The sequence below is a fragment of the Aythya ferina genome (assembly GCF_964211825.1).
Source record: "Aythya ferina genome assembly, chromosome: 2".
In the NCBI taxonomy this organism is placed as follows: Eukaryota; Metazoa; Chordata; class Aves; order Anseriformes; family Anatidae; genus Aythya; species Aythya ferina.
In genome coordinates, this window is record NC_140297.1 from 21,004,766 (window position 1) to 21,023,879 (window position 19,114).

General features: G+C 34.9%; 1 long non-coding RNA gene across 1 annotated transcript; it reads right to left on the reverse strand.

The window, feature by feature from the left end:
• Positions 1 to 2,295: 2,295 nt before the first annotated feature.
• On the reverse strand, positions 2,296 to 18,765 carry LOC311431920. The gene is made up of 2 exons (XR_014689706.1): positions 18,676 to 18,765; positions 2,296 to 3,592 (listed from the first exon to the last, which is right to left on the reverse strand). It is a non-coding gene; the product is annotated as an uncharacterized lncRNA (long non-coding RNA).
• Positions 18,766 to 19,114: the final 349 nt, after the last annotated feature.

The following is a 19,114-nucleotide window of genomic DNA, read 5'->3' on the forward strand; positions in this document are numbered from 1 at the left end:
GTTAGTACGTCACAAAATTTCAAAGATAATAAAATTATCACTGAAGATTTAGAGACAGATTGTAATGTTCTGAATTGTCTAACAAACTACCTAACAAAATATCATTGATATTTGTCATGCTAAAGACAGGTAAAAGGAAAGAAGGAAGGAAGGAAGGAAGGAAGGAAGGAAGGAAGGAAGGAAGGAAGGAAGGAAGGAAGGAAGGAAGGAAGGAAGGAAGGAAGGAAGGAAGGAAGGAAGGAAGGAAGGAAGGAAGGAAGGAAGGAAGGAAGGAAGGAAGGAAGGAGATAGTTGCATTTTAATTAGATTTACTTTAATTTTCATTTTAATTATAAAAGCATGTCTGCTAAATATATCCCTCAGTGGTACCAAAGCTGATTTGCAGAGCAGTTACCAAATTTTTGGGTTTAGTACCCTATCTTGGTACTAAACAATAGAATATTAACGCTACTAATAAAATATTTATAAGGTAGTTCTCTGTCTTAATAAAACTCAGGTTTTAAAATCAGATACACAGAAACACACTATGCCTTGATTTAAATGTGTAGATTTATAAGCTTTCAATTTCAAATCATGACCTATTATATTAATTTCCTGAATTTTTCATAGTTCTTATCAATACAGTATGAGCCAATGGTTTTATATACAAAATGTCCCAACTGCCCTGATTTATCTTAAGGAACTATATATATTTAAGGAAATATATATGAAAATTTATATATTTAATTGTCTAAATTTAGGAGCCATGAATCTCATCCACAATGTCTACCAGGCATTTTTGTTTGTTTCTTTTGGTTGATTAATTTATCCAGTCTGTTGCAGAGGTCTCAGTGTCCAAATGTGTGGTTGCAATTAAGGATTGATGGACTCAAAGTGAAAATTTCAGTTGTGCTAAAACTCATGCTTGCCACAGATCATCAGTGCTTGACATTTCCCATTTCTACAGAATTTTGCTACTCCCTCATGCCTGGATCTTTAACTTTAAAAGTGTGGGATGAATGATAGATAAAACAGCACAGAGTTTGCCGTCTGGATTTCAAATAGCACATAGCTATTTCCTGCAGAAAGAACTTCATATTTTGCTGAAATAGAAGTTTAAACTATTACTTAAATCACAGCACTCTCGAGATGTCTCTAAAACTGAGATTTGCTTCAAGTAATACTAGAAATCAGTGGACAAAAACAAGGGTATGGGTGTACACTGATGATAAGTGTGGGTGTAATGATCATAACTATCTTAAGCATATTAATGCACCCAGTAAGAGTAGGCTGAAACAAGCAATAGCAAAAACGTATGCAAAATATTGTATTCTAATTTTTCAAGCTTCTAGTTGAAATAAAAAATTCCATTTTTTTTGTTTTTGTTTGCTTGTTTGTTTGTTTTGTAATCAGTCCAAGAGACATCTACCCCACCCAGATATTGTACAGACACCAGTTTTTCCAGTGCCCCACTAGTTGCATGTTGCAAAGTACTTTCCAGTGCCCCACTTTGCATGTTGCAAAGCACTAGAACACTGGAAGTGGTTTGGGATTTTTCCCTCATGGGGAAAGAGAAAGAGAGAAAGAGAGAAAGAGAAAGAGAGAGAGAGAGAGAGAGAGAGAGAGAGAGAGAGAGAGAGAGAGAGAGAGAAAGAAAGAAAGAAAGAAAGAAAGAAAGAAAGAAAGAAAGAAAGAAAGAAAGAAAGAAAGAAAGAAAGAAAGAAAGAAAGAAAGAAAGAAAGAAAGAAAGAAAGAAAGAAAGAAAGAAGGAAAGAAAGAAAGAAGGAAAGAAGGAAAAAGAAAGAGGCAGTTTAAGCTTAACTTTACAAAAGCAGTCCATGACTACTAAAAATAACTTTTCCTCCTTTTCCCTGAAGGAGGACAGAGACCCTCTGAGACAGGCAGCAGTGAAAAAGATGGTTGAGTCCTCTCTGAGTAGGGCTTCACCTCCTCTCACACACTGAGCTGCACTTAGTTCAAAGGAGTATTCCAGCCAAATGAAGGAAGTAGTTACAATCATAATAAACATCATAATTTCAAGAAAAAACAAATTATTTCATTTTTGAAAGAATAAATAAAACTAAACTAAACTAAAATAAAATCCATCTTATCTTATTCAGCAAGATAAGATGAGAGCTGTAGTTCTCAAAGAAGATGTTGCTTAATACTCCCCACTAAATGATATGAAACGGGGTAAAGCTAAATCTGTCTCTCTATTTTAGGAAAGGTATGATTTAATCAAACATCAGAATAAATATATATAATTTTAATTCTATGCATAGTGCACATCATGAGAAGAAAGCCCAACTCCATTGGTTCCAAATAAGACATTTTTATTCCAACAAGAGAGGTACCAAGCCCATGTTCCTTCTCCCATAATTTATCAGTTTAAAAAATAACAGGGTAGATGTTAGCCAAAGAACTCTAGTCAAAGAGCAGCTGCTGACATGTTTTTCCTGAGTAAGTCCACAATGGAGAATTATAATTATTTTCTTTGTATTCTTTCCTCCTAATTAAAGAAACAAGAATTTTAATCCAAATGGAACTGTATAATGGAAGAAAATATCAGGTCTACTTAATTTTTGTTAACATTTCCTGTCATCTAGATAACAACATACAATAACATTAAGCGTTAAAATGGAAAATAAATAATCCGCATTTACTTTTTTCTTTATTTATTCTCTGTGTTTTTAGAAATGTTCTAAAACTTTGATTTTTTATTGCATGCTACAGAGATTAGGATATAAAACCTGCAGCAGAGTATAATAAGGATACCTGAAACTTTTATCAGTTCTTTGTGTCTTCCTGTGATGTCTTTGAATGATTTAATGTAGTAGCATCTGTTAAAAATAGACAAGAAAACTGAAACATGATAAGGAATGTGAAAATTCTTTATTAAGCCAAATTGAATTGAATTTCTCTTTTTCACATACATAGCTGATGTTAGTTTTGGAGAAATATCTGTAGAGTAAGCTCAAGAGGCAGGCATATATAACAGCATGTTATTCAGGATTATTTTTTCCTATCATCATGAACAAAAAGTAATTTTAGTGTTATATTGGTCAAAGCTATTCAGTAGTCTGTTAAGCCAATAAGAATTCTCACTGACACCTCTCTCTCTTCATGATAAAAGAAACAAACAAAAGTAACTTCTAGCAGCACTAGACTTGCAATCAATTCTCGTTGATTTTGAGTCACAATCTGAAGACTGAAGATAGGGAGGCATTAGGCAACTGAATTATGTTACTGAACATCCAGAACTTCTGAGGACCAGGATCACATCCAACATGCAAAGGCGAGAGCTGTTGCTGTTGCATATGCCACCTCTTCCTTCGTCTCTGGGAAGAGAAAGATGTGTGCCTGGAGCTTCCAGCAGTCTCATTCAGGCTGTTGCATCCTAGCCCCAAGCAGTACTTTGGTAGTAGGGAGCACTTAGTACTTAGGTACTTTAGTACTTAGCACTTAGTACTTAGGTAGAAGGGAGCAGACCTTGCACTGCTTCCCAGGCATGGTCCAGCAGGAGAGCTAAGCCATCATGAAAGACAGTGAAGATAGGGAATGGAGATTATCATTTTGTCTCTTATCCAGTGACTTGCTTTCCAATAAAATAAACCTGTTCATATCAAGACAGGGGAAGAAATAGATAAACAGGAAAATAAGTTGATATCTTTTGTTTCACCAAAAGCTGTAAAAAAAACTTGCAAGTGCCTCAGGGTCACAAAGACAACTAATACATGTAGATTTCAGCGCCTTTAAAATTCTATATACATTTATACAATTTCTGTTATCTTCTTTCTGAGTATAAGCCTTCTTTCCAGTGCTCCTCTGACCCTGATTCTCCTGCTACAAGCAGAAAGACCTATAGGCATTTTAATATCACTAGTGCTGCAAACTTCTACAAGATTTTTTGGATGTTCTTCAGACAATACTTCTACAAAGGATGCCCTCAGGGCTGACTGTAGTCACAGACGGTCAGTAAGACTTTCTCTGAGGTAATGATGTTCCCATATCCTACTACACTTTAAAGATCTGAAGGAAGTTTATAGTTCTGCAATCAGTACTGCTGTCAACATGTCCCTCTGAAGAGCTGTGTGGAAAAGTACCCATGATCTAACAGCTGTCAGAAGGAAAAGGCTGCTTTGATCAGGTTCCTGCTTCTGAGCATTTTTCCCATTGGTTATTAAATGTCCAGGAATAAAACTTGGGAAAAGATACACCCAAGGTTGTAAAAGCTGCCACAACAAACTTCTCCATGACAAAAGGGTGCATCTAAACTTTGATATTTGACCAATGTTACATCTTGGATTGCAAAGAGAAAAAAATAAAAATAAAATAAAACTTGAGAATAGTTAAAAAATTAATTTCATTATAAATGAACAAAATGAATATTAAAAGCCTATTCACCACCCACAAAAATGATGGCTGAGTTTTATTAACAGTAGTGGTGAGGTAGATCCTTCAGTAATTGATTCCAAGGGGGAAGGGGTGGGGCAGGGAAGGGAAAGCAATTGTTGTCTGGGAAAGACTGGATGTGTGAGTGTAATAATTATTTTCCTCAGAAAATGTCTTACACTGCAGACCTGAGCCAATTAGAGGACTGAGCTTTCTCTCCTTTAGAGAATATGACAACCACTGTTTTAATGTTAACAACTTTATTCGGACAGGTCACTGATTCTGGAATGGATCAGTAGTTATACAGGGTAATTTAAAACTTTGTACCTATACAAAGACCAAAACACAACATGGGTTAATTCTACATCTGTGGGGACATACTTTTTCTAGTGTGATCTTGAAGAAAGGGCTGTTGGGAAGGATCAGTTGCAGGAAATGCTGATCCAAGCAAGTGGAAACAAACAGAAAGCAATATGGAAACTACATCAGCATGCAGGATCTGAACCTTAAGCCTCTTCTGTAGCTTATGAGGATAGAACTTCCAAACGTCCCAGTGTTATTAAATATGTCCCACAGTTCTGTCAGGTCTACTATGATTGCTTACAGTTGTGCAGAGATTCTAGGGTATCTCAACAACCTTGACAGAGTAACTATACAGTAGGTCCATTCTAGGAAGGAAACTTGGAGACAGCAAAGCCAAAAGTCTGTTATGAGATCTGTTATGAGGTTAAGTCTGTTACAAAGTGCTCAGCAGCCTCTTCATGTTCACCTCTTCAGCCTGTTCCTCAAGTGACAGACCTCTTCCCTTTCACACAGTTTCCTCCATCATTCTGACATCTGCTAAAAACTCCTTCAGACAACTCACAAAGACCCAATCATCAGCTCCTTCTACATCTCCAATTTTAAAAAGTTGTCTTGCAAGACCCCACAATACCAGTATACGTTTCCAGTTTCATGTTTGAAAGCTTTCTGCGCACTCTGCTGTAGCTCTCTTGTAGCATGAAACAACCCTGATGTGCTTGACCAGAGCTACATTGAACGGTGGCAGCAATGCATATCTCTTAGGCACGTATCCCATCCTGTTTAACAAAAGGCTTACAAAATAATGCACCACTCCCTCCTCAGGAGCCAGTGAATCCAATTAAAAAAAAAAATTAATTAAAAAAAAAAAAAATAGTTGAATGGAGCTTTGACCAAAACTGTTTCAAGTAAGCAAATAAAAATATCATAAAGTTTTTATCATATATGCATTTTAAACTGTGCCAAGTCCACTTAATGGGTCCCTTTTTCCCTTTGAATAATTAAGTAGCTTGCTGGTGCTTTTCTTTTTAGCAAGAAGATTTAAATAATTCATTTATTGGTCATTTTTCCCTAATCTCAGCTTCCCATATAATTATATTTTCTTGTATTAATTCCTTATGTCTCATTTTCAGAAACATTTATCACCCGTTTGTAAGAGAAAAGTTAGTCAGCTGAGAGACTTTTTATTTAGTATCTCCATTTTCAGCACCTCTGTAATCTATAACAAGTAACAGTGAAAAAAAAAAATCCAGTGTACAGCAATATATATCAGTTATCTCTATGACAAGTAACTTTCAGGAAATAAGTAAGAGTAGTTTTAGAAAGTATTGAGGCAATGTTTCCTCGGGAGTAATAAGGGCGGCTCAGAAAGTGCCAGTGAACTCCATCTTTTGGAAACACATCTCACATTCTCTGCCTCCATTCTCCTGTTTGCACTCATTCAAGATAATTGGGAAAAAAAAAATCATTAAATGCAAAACAGCTGAACTTAGGGCTATGAGTTATGTTATGTTTTGTAGAATACAACAGCATGGAGATGTTGAAGAAAATAATGATTTTTTTTCTCTTTTTTTTTTTTTTTTTTTGAAGCCAGGGAATGATGAAAAGCAACATAATCTTGAGAGAAAAAAAAAAAAAAAAAAAAAAAAAAAAGAAAAAGGATGTTACTCTTGCAATCTAAGAGACAAATACACAGGTTTAAGTTGTGGGAGGACTCAGAATGATGAAAATTTGTTTTGCAGGAATGTAACTACAGGTGCTCTGCTCTATTGCACTTGTAATTGGCTTGTCTCTTCTTTGGCTGGCCAGTGCTCAGAGGATGATCTTGGCATGCAATCTTCATTTCTCATTGCATTTGCTTTTTCTCTGACCCTCCTAAGCAGGAAGATTATGGCTGTTTTGGAGGCAAGAAGGAGATGGGCACCTCTGAGAGGAAGTCTGGAACCAGGAGTGGATAAAAGATGAAGGATGGGTAGTGAGGTACTGAATTATTTTATTAGCATGTTGCAAACATATTGGCATGCCTGAATCTCTCAGGGCTAGATGGCTAGAACACATCTCACTTGGTTGGGTGAAGGAGAGCAGTTTTCTGGTCTGACACAACTGTGCTGTGACCAGATATGGGAAAGAGGTGAGAATCCATCCATATTATGAACATTGGCAATGGGACGTGCTCCAGGCACAACAGCTACTTCTACATAATATAGCACCAGATGCTGTAATTGTCTGACACATTACTTTGCTTCTGAAATTCATCTGGTTGGCAAAGACAACAGACTAAATAATATTTGAACAAACTTATAAAGCGCTGTAGATCTGGTTAAAGGTGTATTTTAAATGATGCTTTTCAAATACCTGTATTAGCTATGCAATCTATGAAACCAGTTGGTTTTGGATTATATCTGAAATAAAAGTAAACTGACAAAACTGATTGCTACTTCCTTATTTTACATAACTTTTTGAAATATATATTTAAATGTAAAAAATTAATGTACAAGATCAGAGTAAGATGAGAGAGAGATAGAACACTTCTATCTTACTGTTCCTTCTTGAATGGTTTTCCAAGTTATTTGCTTAATAATAAAGGTTAAAAAAAAAAAGTAAACACCATCATCACCATATTTAAATAATTAGACCACTTTGAACAAAAATCTATGATTTATCTTAGGAAAAAGTTCTTTTATTTACTTTTTTATTTCTTAATATTTCATACTAATGGTGAATAACACATTCACTGTTCACTAGGAACCGGTTTTATGGCAGAGGTACATACAAGGAACACAGCCACTAGGAAATCTTTTTCATGCTCCTGCAGTGTCAAACTACAGGGTGGCATTGGCATATAAATAAATGTCCCAGGGGAACAAGTGTGCAAACACACTTTAACTTGTGACCCAAGACAGATCTCAATCCAAGTTGGTACCTGAATATAAAAAAAATAGGAAAGCCTTTGTGGGGCTCTCCTCATATGCAAGTCTTCCCCAGACTCCTCGGAGCAGATAATTACAGTCACATCAGTGAGGTCTTTTAAGCCTTGGATAGCTGTGTCTGCAAATAGTTCCTAAATGACCTAAAGCTTTCTGATGCATAAGTTATATTTTCAGGCCTTTCACATGGTATTTGCTCCACATTCTTTCATATAATATTCTCTAGTGTAGGGAAATGTTTGAATAAACACTTCACTGTAACAAGTGAATGGAAGAGTAAGTGGCCAAACTGGGAAAAGAAAATGAACTGAACTATCGATATTTGTTCATGAGTTCCTGAGTAAGAATGACAACATCATCATTCTAGTCTATTTCTCCTTGTCCCAGCTCTCACTTAGCAGGTAATGGTTACATTAAGATGGTTCTCTCCTCGGAGTAGGGATTACCTGCTAATGTCTTTATGAAATACACATCCCTGCACAGACTCCAAACGTAAGTAGCAATGAATATATTGATGTGCTGGCTCTAGCTTAAATATTTAGGAGATACCTGAGTCATTTTAGAGACATTCCATTGCAATACTTTCACCACCACTAATACCTTCCCTTAATGCAATATTTTTATTTATTTTTTTTATTTTTTGACTAGGTCAATTTTTTAAATTGGGTTTAATAAAGACAAAAAGTCTTAATTTGCTAACAGAAAGTAGAGGAATTTTTAAGGTATTAAAAAAAAAAAAAAATCTTTACAACTGTATCTCCTTTTTTTATCTTTTTTTTTTTTAATCTTTTTTTCTTTTTTTTTTTTTTTAATGGAGTGAAGATATAAACTTACGGGGAGAGAGAGTGACAAAGAATACACACAAACACAGCTGTGTTTGTTCATGATTTTTTCATTTTTAATTACTATTTAAATTTTATGCATAATGTATTTTTAATAAGATATCCTTACGGATAGCAAACTCTACAGTCCCAAAAAGCTCAGCACAGCTGCACATAGTTCAAGCCAATACACATTTCAGATGAAGCTCTTTTTACAGGATGCACCCCAATTAAGCAGACTGACTGGAGAGCATTAAAGCCATTCGTTATACATTAAGTGACATATACAATGAAAGTACAACAGGTTTTATTATTTAACATCTACTTTGTGTTCAAAAATACATGTTCAATGTTTTGACAGTTTAAATGGCTCTCATGTTTCATGCTTCTAAGTCTGATGCAGTACTTTTGCTAACTCTCAGCGTCAAAACACACATGCAAAGTTTTTTGTTTCTGTTCTCTTTAGCAGAACCTTGAGAATTTTAGGACTGATAACTTCTTACAAACTCAGTAAAGCATATATAGGATATTAGAAGTGATACAGCGTATTTACTTTTCACAGGTTACCACATGACCAAATTTTTTCAACAAGTGATGGAAAACTACATTGTGCTATCCTCATGGGTTTGGTGTAATTGCATTGTTTCCTCTTCACTTAAGTTTCTTTAAGTGGATGGTGATAAACAGACGGTCTTATGTAAGACCTCTGCAGTTTGAATAATCCAGTATAGAGCACAAGATATGATTAGCTAACAAGTGATGCACTGAGTACCATGGAAGATCACTGATCAGTACTGATCAGTATCTTGGTAGAAATCTAATGCTTCAGTGGAAGGTTCATCAGAATAGAAGGAATTTTAGATTATTAAATTGAAATATTGCATACACACAGAATAAACCATGCAAATTCTGTCAGAAATCTCATTACACAACTGCAGATGTTGTCAGGGTATCCGCTGAATGATTAATTCATCCTCAGCTGAAACAGGAGCTGACTCTGCATATCAGTCACTCATGCGTTCAATCCTTGTTCTACAGTGGTGTGAATATCTTTTACAGGCAATTGATAATCTGTAATTTTCATGGTTTGTAGCAGTTAATATGTCGTTCTTCTAGCATTTAACTTTTACTGCCTCCAAGATATTAAATCCCAAAATTTTCCAACTTCCAACTTGTGGGTTTGAAGCTGTATTGAGTCTAAATCACCGATCATTTTAAGGACCTTTCTTTTGTAGCTTTGTAGGACATATATTGTGTCCTATGTATTCAAAGAACATTTTGCTGTCATAAATACATTGAGAAAATAGAGATCTACCATTAACTTCATTTTCAGTCGCATTTCCAATTACATTAATATTTTTAATTTTCTTTAAGTCATGAGTGAAAATAGAAATCACACAATTGCCATGTTATTTTATCAGTATAATATTTCAGAAGTCTGAGATAATTTTTATTTTTATTTTTTTACTCTTGCCATTTGCAACCAAACATTTCTGTACAGAATGTGGTCTGAACCAATCTGCATCAGAGGCCACTTGTTTTATTGTAAAATTATATTTTACACAGAGATCTCTTCTTCCAGGAAGCTAGTTTATAATAGTTCTGTTAAATATGCTTCCTCTATTTTGATGGCAAATGAAGGAAAACTGAGCTGGAAAAAGCAGGCTGGTGATATTAAATTCACATATAGGGAACTTATGAAATATCTTTAAGACGTTAAACTTTAAAATCACAATGAAGCTGGGCAGCATTGCGTGGTATAGTATATTGGAGGAAAGAAAATGATGAAAAGGAACTATGCTTCTTTGATCTCTAGAGGAAGCTACCAAGATCAAATAAGATTATGGAAAACATTACTGAATAAACAAGTTTAAATCTTAGGGGAAAAAAATAAATAAAAAAAGCCTTTTACATCACATGTCAATCTTCTTTAGACTTCAGCTAGTATTTGGTGGTAGGACTGTTGTATGCAGGAAGAATTTAAAAGACATATTATCCGCATTTGCACTTATCTCAGGTTATTAAGTGGTATTTTATGTTTATATTCGAGTGAAAAAGGTGTGCAGTACATACAAAATATTAGTTATATAAGAATGTCATTCACAGTTATAATACTCTAAATGTTATTTGGGTAACCCAATTTATTAACCTTATCCACTGTAATATACAAATCTTGAAAAGAAAACTCAAAATTTTCTGAGCTGAAGCTTCACTTAGAAGCCAGGGAAGGAAAAGATAGAAACAAAGAAACCATAGATAAAATATTCATTCTTTTTTCTTCTCCTTATTATATTTTTTTTACATGCTATCTCTAGAATATCACCTTGTATAGCTCAGCTGTACCTAAGCTTTCCCTTTTGCCAAATCCCATTTTCTTTGGCTGCATTGTCCTTGTTGAGAGGAAAAAGAACAAGGATTTAAATAACAGGCGTAAATCTCTGACCTAGAGCTGTTTTTTGAATTCAAATTACTATACGAGAACTTGATCTCCATGAAATTTGGTTGTCTTATTATCATGCTATGTACTTCAAAAACCTGATGCTGTACAACAAAAAAACATCTTAAGATTATTTGTAAACGGTATAAAGCACTGAATTGCTGTTAGAGTTAGCAGATTTGCATGTAGAATCAGACGGAATGTGACAGCTTTCCATTACAAGTCCAGATCTCCCAGAGGCTGTTATTGAACTTAACTTTATGCTAGGGAAAAAAAAAAAAAAAAAAAAAAAAAAAAAAAGGAGCAAGATCTGGGACAGGAAGTTTCTGTGAGTCTGTGAGGTTTTTGTTTGTTTAGTAAGCACCGGGGTTTTGATTTTACATGTATTTCTCACACCAGTTCCACTTAGAATTGGAATAGTGCTGCATGTTGCATCATTGATCTTTGATAAAATTGCAGCAAAGGCTGTTTTTTTTTTTTGTTTTTTGTTTGTTTGTTTGTTTGTTTGTTTGTTTTATGGATCCTGAATTTGACACATTGCTGAGAAGTGTACTTTTGCATTTTTGAATTTTATTTTGGGAAGTAGAAATAAGTCAATGGATCCTGGTTGTGTTCCCTGATCTTCCAAAACATGATTTACATTGACAAAATTTCTCATGTGCTGAAGTGTAAGAAGTTGTGTGTGTGTGTTGAGAGGCGGGGTGGGAAGGGACAGTTTTTGCATTTACTGAGAAGTCATCCTTTTTCTCCACATTCCTCTACCTCACTTTCTTCAGGAAGAAGAGCCAGGAGAGGGGCCCTGTTAACTGTTGTTATTATTTCTCTTGAAGTCATTTAAAGGTTGACTTTTAGCCAAAACAGCTCCGTGATTCACAGTGACAATGAAGAATGTTTAAAGCAATTTCAATTTCTGGTTACTATGAGTCAGTTCAAGGAAGGAAGACAGCCATAGGATTCTCTATTTCTGCAGACAGAAGCTAGTTCTGAAATAGCTGATGGACACTTTTAAATAGACAATATAAGGAATAAGTTAAGGCAGAAAGAGTCTGCAACTAAAGGCTGAAAAGACAAACTTGTGATTTTCAGAGATTATGTAAATGGAATCAAATAAAAAACAGAAAGTAGGAAAAATATTAAGTAACTAGAGCCAGAATTATTTTTTAAATAAATAATAACAAATTTTCCAGACAAATATCACTAAAGTAGAAGTTATATTTACATGTATTACATACAGAACAGCATATAACGCTACCATGACAAAGCAAAACAAAATGTTACCAAAAACAAACAAACAAAAAGAAAAGTGAGAGAAATGAAGCAGAAGGACATTCAGATGTTAACAATGGAGTCAAGGCAAAAAAAAAAAAAAAAAAAAAAGTCACACAGAGCAATAAAGTGTGGCAGAGTCACAAACCGAGAATATGACCAATACTTGGAAATGTAACTGAAACAATAAAGTGGCTCCCATGATTTTACCAGAAAATGCAAGTGTTAGCAAACCATAAGCAGCATGAGCAAAACTGGAAACAACATTATTAACATATTGGAGGAAATGAACAACATTGCTGTAAAAAGTGAATGGGCCATCAATTTTCAGGAAAGCAGAGTGTTTATTTCAAATTGGATGCAGGTGAACAATCTGGTGTTATCAGGTCATGGTAATTGTTGCTCTTGAGAGAAAATCTGCAGGTAAACAGAAGAAACTCAAATGTTATAGTAAAGATTTTACTCTAAGCTGGTGAAGCTTCTTAATTTAATGAACAGTAAACTAACGCAATACAAAAGGTACAATCTATATACAGTATTAGCAGAAAGAGGAAAAAATGTCAAATATCATGAAAGATGTGTCCTGACATCTGCTTCTCCACTAGGGAGTGCTGATATGAGAGACATCAAACCAAAATAGCTACAGAAAGAGTTTGAGGATGTTTCTTAAGGTGAAGGCTTGAGAAAGCCCATCTATTTCATGTTCCTCAGGCTCAGCGAACATAATGTTTTCTTGCGTGTAGGATTCACCAGCTGAATTTGGACATCTGAAACAAAGCAGATATGTCCAATTTCTCACTACCTAATGGTTTCAGAACCAGCAGACAGGCGTCTTACCAAGCTTCATTCATCACTGCCCAGTTTGGCACCAATATATTTAATTTTTCTTCTTCATCAGGATTCCATCCACAGTAGAAATAGAGGTTACAGGGATGTTCAATTACAGAAAATATATGCAAACGTTTAACTGCTGAGTTTATCACACAATGTCATTTTACAGTCAATGTTTATAAATAAATAAATATATATTAAATATATATATATTTTAAAAAATCATTAGCATTGCATGCAACCACAAGTGATGACAGGTATTTAGCTACTATATATAGCATTAGTACAATTTCTATGCATTACTCTACCGGAAATTTCTTTATTGGCTGTATATTTAAAAATAACAAATAGATCTTTTATTTTAAAATGGACATCATCCTGCTCTCAAAAGTTTTATTTAACAATTTCAGATGTGTTCAGAATACCAGTATCACCCAGAAAGGACACAGCAATGGGAGAATTGACCTTGTCAGCTAGAAGTAGTCTTCTCTCTTCCTTGGTACATTTAACTCATAGATGCAGTCAATTACCTTCAGGTAATGCCTGCTTCAGGGGTTTTATTGCTTTGTTCCTTTGAAACAAAATAGATTTATTTGCCTAAGTTGGATCTGTTTTGCCTGAAGTTTCAATGGTGTTTAACATAATTTCAGCAATTTAGTATTTCAGTATTAGGCTTTAAAAATAAAGCCAACTGACATCTGTGTCTCAAAGCAATCAATTATTTATGAATCTTGTAAGTCAATTTTTCATAACCCTGAATTCATTAGTATGCATGTTGAAGGAGATTTATAGGTTCAATGGCTAATTTTTACTTGACATGTTATATAAGTGTTATGGACAACTTTTAGCCTAAATCCATGTCTATAATTTGTGGGGAGAGTCTATGGGTCTTTGGTTTAAACCAGAAATCCTGGCAGAGGGAAAACAGGGCACAGCAGTATGCCATGGTTTACTACTCTGTCACCAGCATAGTCTCTGCCCAAGAATGCTACAGATTTTGTGTTCGGTGCTGAAAAATCCCAGCTGACAAGAAGTCAATAGAACAGTTGAAAAGATAAAGATTGTAATGTAAAGCCAATGGCTTGCACATGAACCCCTTGTTTATTACTTGTTCAGTACAATTAAAACAAAACCAAACAAAAACTCAAGATCCTTTTACTCCCAAAGAACCTTCCAAGAAGGAAGACGTACGAGGAACGGCTGAGGTCACTGGGCCTGTTCAGCCTGGAGAAGAGGAGGCTGAGGGGAGACCTCATCACAGTCTACAACTTCCTCATAAGGGGGTGTCGAGAGGCAGGAGACCTTTTCTCCATTAACACTAGTGACAGGACCCGTGGGAACGGGGTTAAGCTGAGGCAGGGGAAATTTAGGCTGGACGTCAGGAGGGGGTTCTTCACAGAGAGGGTGGTTGCACACTGGAACAGGCTCCCCAGGGAAGTGGTCACTGCACCGAGCCTGTCTGAATTTAAGAAGAGATTGGACTGTGCACTTAGGCACATGGTCTGAACTTTTGGGTAGACCTGTGCGGTGTCAAGAGTTGGACTTGATGATCCTTAACGGTCCCTTCCAACTCAGGATATTCTATGATTCTATGATTCCAAATTAGTCACACAGCAGAATGTAGACACAGATTCTGATAAGGTAAAAAAACCCCTGACCTTAGAATGAGAGTGCTTTTACCCCCTCCTTGTTTTAACTTGATCATAGTTACCTTGTTTTATTTATTTATTTATTAATATTTTTAATGAAATATTAACTGTACAGTAATGACTGCACAGAAGAGACAATCAGAACAACAGCTGAATTAAGCTGAATTGGATTGGTTATTATCCATATATACACAAATAACGTTAAAGTAAGAGCCCCTTCTCATTGCAACTAAAAAGGGAAAAAAAATAAAATCATAGGAAGTGAAAGAAACTTTCTACAACATTTAAAGAGAATCAGTATATGAAATTCCAAACAGTCCAATATTGTGTTCATTACCTTCTAATTAGATAGTCCTATAAAGAAGAAGTGCTGCTGGATTACATACCGTATTCCAAGTCCATACTTGAAGTATGGATATTTCCTGTAGTATGTTTATTCTCAAAGAAGCATAGGATTTAATTCTGCAGTAATTAATTCCCAATTTTCCTCTAGAGCAAAAGCAGATTAGCTTTTCTACTAAAACAAAAATTGATTTGATCAAGTATCTGCTATCTTGAAATTTACTGAAAAAGACCAGCAGAAAATATTTTGAGTTTGTATTCATCTTTCTAATGTGCAGAGTTCAATAGTAATCATTTGATGGGAAAAGCAGTTGCCAGAGCTGAGAACAGCGTTCAGGCCTTTGTAAGATCAATACCAATTTTGTTCAATATTCTCTGGACAGAGGAGGGTAAGAATGGGCATCTTTTTTTATATATAAGAGAAAAATATAATAAATCTTCAAAAATTAGTCATTCTTATTCTCCTACAAGTTTGGCTTCTTCAGCCAGCTTTTGTCTAATTGTAGTATACTCAGCTGACATCTATAGCAAATGTCTAACTATATATGTGTATATGTGTATATAAATATTGTGTATATATATATTGTATATATATTGTTATATGATATATACAATATATCATATAACAATATAACATATTATATATGTTATATATGTTATATATATATATATATGATATATCATATATCATATAACAATATAACATATAGCAATATATATCATATATCATATATATATATAATATTTCTAACTATACATATATATATATTTTTTTTTTTACCTCAACACTGGAATTTGGATGTTGTTGGTGGCTGAAGATTTTTGTTGTCAAATTTTAAAGCTTGACCAAAATTTTTTTTTCTCAACATAAGATTAAGATACCAAACATCCAAGCATAACGTCTTCAAACAGCAGCTTCCTTTATGACTTCAATAAAGTGGGTGAATTTTTGAATTGTTTGCTTTAGTTCTGTTGTCTACAGAATAACAACAACAAAATAATAATCCAAGGAGATTTGGGAGTAGCTGATGTAAAAGTTAAAAGCATTCAAATGAATCAGTGAAAACATTTCTTACAGGACACAATCTTGAACAATAAAGGAGGCCCAAAGCCAGAGTTTGTTCGTTTGTTTGCAAAGAAAATGGCTATATTTTTTTTTACTGTTGTAAAAGATTTTGACCAGTGTTAGCAAGTTACCAAGACTTTTCGAAGTAATTGTCAGCTTTATCACCTCTATTTTTGCAACATGTCTTCTGAGATTCTTTAAGAGAATTCAGTAGACTTTTTCCTGACCAACGGGATCCTTTTGGTCTTTGATCCCAAAAGATCAGTGGTTACATCACATCTCAAAATTTTAGCTCTTACTTCACTCCATTTTATCTCTTTGCGCCTTCCATTTCAGCTGTCAGTGTCTTCACTGGTAATCATGATCTTTTCTGGAAAACAGTGCAGTGAAACCAAAGCCATCTCTGGAGGTAGAGCTTTGTGGATGCAGAGTGCACTTCATGCACCACTGTGCAGCACAGGAGCCTCTGTATAGACTTTGGAGACAGCTTCTGAGGGCTGGACAATCCAGCCACAGAAGGGGTATACAGGTGAAATCAAGGTGTGGAGATCTCAACTTTCTCAGAAAGCATGTTCAGTTCTTGAAGTGTGTGTGTTTTTAATACAATCCTGTGCTTGTGCTAGTACATTTATCTGAGCAGATTTGTGAACAGAGTCATATCTCTTCCTACAGACTCAGAGCACAGAGGGGGATAGGTCATGACTGCTTACACTCACCCCTATAGATTTGTCTGAACTTTTATGCATGAAACACTTTCACAACTAGCTGTGAAAGGCATGCTGCAAAAACACATAGAACGTGAGTTTCAAGATTTTTTTTTTTTTTGGCTTACTACTTTATTAAAGAATATCCTTAGAGAAAAGCTTAAGTAAATTATGGTCTTTTTAGACTCGATTCTCCAAGTGCTTCACACTGTTCACCACTTCATTTCTTTCCCAGTAAGGAGGCTAAGCTTTTAAGACCATACAAGTCAATTCCACCTGTAATGAAGATTGGCCAGCAGTAACTCTTGTGGTGGACATCACTTGAAGTGCCAAGTATTAGGCAATTCTCCTGTCAATAGTAATAATGTAAGTAGTTTGGAAAACAACATCTGTATAAATACATAAATTATGAGGCCATGAAATATAAAAAGAGGAATTATACATTCACATTTAGTTTTATATAACACTGTATTTTCCTCTTGTGCATATTTCAAAGTATTTTACAGGAAATGATTTTAAATTCTGTAAATGTGCTGCACAGATGAGGATTGAATTCAGTTCTATGATTAAATATGATGACACTGGGCTTTGCAAAGTCACGAAGGAAAGATTTAGCAGGGACAGAAGGAGAGTTATTTTGCTGTCTAGCCCTAAGTGCCAAACAGGGGGATGCTAGAGAGGCAGATGTAATATATTATTACCTATTCTGGGTTAGTCAGGGAAAAAGTATTTTTCTGTGTCTGAAGTGCCCTGTTGGTTAAAAAAAAAAAAAAATTTTTTTTTTTTTTTTTTTTTTTTATTTCAAATTCTGCTTTATACAAGAAGCAAGGTCAAAGATCCTAATTTCACCACCATAAGGACATGGTTGTGAATACACATAATAATTCATACTGGCAACCATGCCTTAGGTAAAATTCAGATTGGCAAAATTCCACTGTTTTCATCAAAGTCATCAATAAGACACTCTTTGGTAGAAGTTGTCATCCTGTTTTTTTTGTTTTTTTTTGTTTTAAGACTGCATTTTTTTTCTTATTATTAATTGTCAAATTTAAGGCAAATTCATACAGCTTTCCATAACTATATAACTACTGGAGAACTAATAGCATGACATGTCACCATACTGTGCTTTCCCACTCCATTCCAACCTTTCTTCAGCCAGAAGCAGTATTTCAGCACTACACTTCTGCTCTAGTCTCTCCTCTCACCCTTACCTGAATTTCAAAGAAAGAAAATTCTTGCAGGCACCAAAGCGTCTCAGATGCTTTCATTTATTTTCATGAACCTTGTAACGTTTGGTACAAATCCACATTCCTTACCTCTCTCATTTCAGATATTTTGATAAATACTGAATCAATTACAACCAATAGTACAGAATAGCAAGAATTACTGCCAATTCACAGGAGACATACATTACTTCTTCTGCAACAGAAATGAGATGGGCAATGAAAGACTGTTGGTGGTACTGCACATTGGGACCGTTGTTATTTTCAGCACTGCTCATTATTAATAATGACAACAAAACTGCTGTGTTCTTTCATTTTAGCCTTTATATGCATTCAGTTTATAGGAAAAACTATAAAATCATCATCATGGTTAAACACACAGCAAAGTATCTTCATAATTTTAGAAGTAGAACTGAAGGTTCAAATGTTATAGATCTAAAACATTGTAGAATGCCACATTTGCCTTGCAATTTCTGGGTAGTTGTGTAAATTGGGAGAGCCATAGAGGAGCAAATAACACTATTTTTTTGAATTTTGGTATGTCATGGACAGCAGGCAGATATTATCATAAAAATGAAATACCATCTTCATAACAGTATTTTTTTAATTGTCTTTATTCTCAGATGTAGCTACAATAAAAGGTAATAATTTGCAATAGCGCAAATAATTTTAGCCATAGATGAGAGACAAAATGCTTTTAAGTTATAGAAATGAGATTCAGAATTCTTCAGAACTCACAGAAAGCTTTGCAACAGAAGGGATTCAGCTGTCCTCTCCTCTGTGCTTTTTCCTTTGTATCTAAGCGCGGTTCCCACAATTTAGCTGATACACACAACCACTCTTTTCTAATGAGGTATTTTAAAAATCCCTTATGGCCACACTGAAGCACACGAGTTTTGCAGGTCTGGCATGGTTAAAGCGATCCTCTCCTGCCATCTAGAGGATATGCCGTGCACATATGGAAGAACAGGAGCAAGATCTATGCTGCAATAAACAGTGTGTGATTATCAACACCCAGTGGAGAGAGTAAAAAGAAAGGATCAAGATATCTGTGATCCCAGAAACTGAGAAAGTTAGGAAAAAAAAAATACTCGTACTACACTTGATATTATAAAAATTCAGTTCAGTGCCAGAACCTGCTTTCCAAATATGCTTTTTCAGCACCTCATGCTCCTGC